Source organism: Apteryx rowi, unplaced genomic scaffold (genome assembly GCF_003343035.1).
Source record: "Apteryx rowi isolate R43461 unplaced genomic scaffold, aptRow1 scaffold_99, whole genome shotgun sequence".
Classification (NCBI taxonomy): Eukaryota; Metazoa; Chordata; class Aves; order Apterygiformes; family Apterygidae; genus Apteryx; species Apteryx rowi.
This window is the reverse complement of record NW_020451304.1, coordinates 1,792,543-1,795,841: the sequence shown is the minus strand read 5'-3', so window position 1 is coordinate 1,795,841 and position 3,299 is coordinate 1,792,543.

Genomic DNA, 3,299 nt, shown 5'->3' with positions numbered 1-3,299 from the left:
CGCCGGCCCCGTTTCTATTTCCAGAGGAGCTCGGCTGGAAAAGGAACAAAAGCTCGCGGAGGCTATAAATAGCCGCCTCCTTCACACCAGCTCGCCTCCGCGGCCCCGTGCACACCGCCGCCGCCGCCACCGCTCGCCCTGGGCTGAGGCTGCGGGAGCCGGCGGGGGGGGGATGCTCCCGGGAGCGAGGCGGATCCAGGCGGATGCCCCCGGACGCACGCGCATGGGAAGATCTGCTGCTGAAGCGGAGTCGGCTCTAAACYGAGCGTTTGCCCAAGTTTCCCTGGAGGAGCCAGCGGCGCGGCCGGGCAGCCCTCGCCTCCCCCTGTCCCATCCCGGCCCATCCCGGCGCGGGTCCCCGGGAGCCCTCCTTCGCCCTGGCGGAGGCTCCCTGGAAGCAGGGAGAGCGGAGCAGGCTTGGGCAGACCTACTTTCAAGGCTTTAATCCTTTTTTGCTTAAAGGATTTTTTTTTTCTTTTTTCCTTTCCCCYTTTTTTTTTTCCCTCTCTCTCCTTCCCGCTCGGCAAAGATGCGGTCTGATCAGAGGAGAGACACGGGGAGCTGACAAGCTGCGGAGCAGGGAGGAAAAAGGAGAAAGAAATACATATTTATTACCCTCAATTATTAAAAAATAGATAGCAGCAGATCTTAGGCCCTGGCAGAGGCACCGTGGAGCCATTTGTGCGAGGACGATTTTGGTTTTTTTGAGTTCCATTGAAATTGTAATACGTCGGGCTTGTTAGCAAAACCACCCCGGCGCGGCCCCGCCGAAGGAGGCGCCGCRGCAGGAGGCGGCGCGTTAGCCCGGACCCCTCCGTGCGGCAAGGCCGAGGAGCGGGATAACCCCCCGCGGGCCGGGAAACAGGGACAGGAGCCGGCAGGGAAAAGGCAGCGACGGCCTCGAGGACCGGCGGGCGTTTGCAGCCGGCGGCGGCCTTCGCTTTTCTCTGGATTCACCCCGAGGGAGCGCGGCAGGCTCTGCCCGCCTGGAAAYGCGGATTCACAGCCGGCTGGGGGAAGGTCTCGCTTTTCACGGCTCCTTCCCGCCCGCCCGGTGACGGCTCATGCATCACACGGACGGCACACGGCACCGGGGCACGAAGCGCCGGGACTTTTCCCGCGGCCGGAGCGCAGGAACGGCTCCTCTCCGGGGCTCCTTGCACCAGGGACCTGCTCTTCCCACGGCCCCTTGCAGCATCGCTCGCACGAGGTCCCGGCAAGGCGGATGGGAATAGCCTCTCTGGGGCGCCCGGCCGGCTCCGCGCCCCGCTCGGCGGCCGTATGGGCAGCGGGGCCGCTGCCGGCCGCGGGAAGGGCGAAGGCAAYGCCGAAGGCCGCCCCGGCGCCTCCCGCCCGCTCGGCACGACGGGGGCGCAGCCAGCCCGCGGGTGCACGCCCTGTTAAAACCCCGGGAAAAAGGAGCTTTCCGCACCAAATGGAGTCTTTTCCGCTTAATAACCCCGCGATCCTAATCTGCGCAAAGAAGATTCGCCCCCGGATCTGCCTGTCCTGCATCTGCCGCCCGCRCGCCGTGCCGTGCCGCCACGAGCAGTGCCGGCCGCTCCGTCAGCGCCGCAACCAGCGGGAAAAATCCTATTCCTGGAAGTATCCCCTCCGATCGCAGGGCTGCGTGTTTCCATGGCGATGCTGGGGTGCAGGGACGGCTCGGTTCCCGCGCTTTGGGAGAGGGCAGAGCGGCAGGGCTGCCCCGGCTGCTCGGCGGTGGCAGGCACGGGGCGCCCAGCGCGCCGCAGCGATTTTAGGGACCTAATCCGCAGTTCACGGCRCCGGTGTCTAGCTCACGGCGCTGAGCCCTCGGCTTGCACTCTGCAAACACGGAGCGGCGGTGCGGCGGGATGCGGGAGCGCCCCAGGGTGCCCTGGAGCGGGGACGGAGCGGGACGCGCGGCCGGCACCCGCGCCAAGGACCGGCTGCAGCTCTTCCCAACACGGCGTGAAAGCAGGCGCCTCCTTATTTAATTTCCCGGGAAGGGAGGTGTTTTGGGGCTCAGTGCTGCCCTCCAGCTTGCGTGCGGCACCACGGGGTCCGCCCCACGCTGCCGGGGAAAGGCGGGCACCAAATCACGCGGGATGGAAACCGCACTTCTCTGCTTCCCCGGCAGGTTTGGCTGGTGTTTTTAGGGCAGCTCTTCCGAAGCCACCTGGAGCGCGATACGCGGCCTCCGCCGTGCCAGCGGCAGAGCGGGCGCGAGGGCCCCGGCACCTGCCGGATGGGAAGCACCCAGCGGTGCCCGCCCCAGTCCCGGCTGATCACGCGAGCGGCCTTTAGCCAAACCCGGCGCCCCCCTCGACCCACTCGCCCCAAACGCCGGCCGCACGCGCACGGGGCCGGGCAGCGCTTCGTCCCCAACGCCTGCCGCGGGCCACCCACCCGCCTGCCCGCCCGCCGCGGGGCAGAGAGAGCCATCGCTTCCTCTCGGCTCTTTAGGAAATTAAACTTTTATAAGCACAAAGGGTTCCAGGCTGTCGGCTCCTCGGCGCAGGAACCGCCGGGGCGGCGGCGGCTGTGCCGTGCCCCCCCGGCAGCGCCTGCAGATGCTGCTCCCATGCCAAACRCGATTGCTCCCGCAGCTGTCGCAGGCGGCGTGCACCCTCCCCGGGGGGAACGGGGCCGGCGGGGGGGGGGGCGTTTTCCTCCCCCTCCCGGCCTCGGCGCTTCCCTCCGCAGCCCGGCAAGTGCCCGGGGCACTTTCAGCAATCTCCGAGCCCTCTGCAGAAGGGGGGAGCCGGCGCTGCCCTGCGCTGGCGGCCGGTGCCTCCCGGGAGCCGCGCGGCAGGAGGGAGGTGTTTTTCCCTTCGCTGCTCCTCCGGCACAAGAGCTTTGCAGCCGAGCAGGACGGGAGCTCAAAAGCCCCGTCGACGGGCTGAACCAAGCCGCCGATTGGGCTGCCCGTGACCTTGGTGTCATCCTTGACCTGGAAATCTCCTTCCCCTGCGTCTCCGAGACTGCACTTCTGTCTGTTGCCACCTCTGGCAGGACGCACGGGTGCAGCTTCGTCGCTGCCACCAGCCTCGCTCAGCCTCGCGCTGCCGCCGTACGACGGCTCGCTGCCGAAGCCGTGCCCGGCGCTCGCACCCGCTGACCTGCGCCGTTGCGCTCCCCGCGCCCGGAAAGCGAGCGGCCCCGCGGCAGGCTGGCACGGCGCAGCCAGGGACCGGCCGAAAACGCCCCTGGGTGAGCGCAGCCCTTTCCCGGCGTCCCCATGCCCCCCTCCCCACGGCAGCCCGCATCCTGCCCGCCCCCGCGAAAAGCCCCCCGGCTTCAGCCGCTCTCCGCCC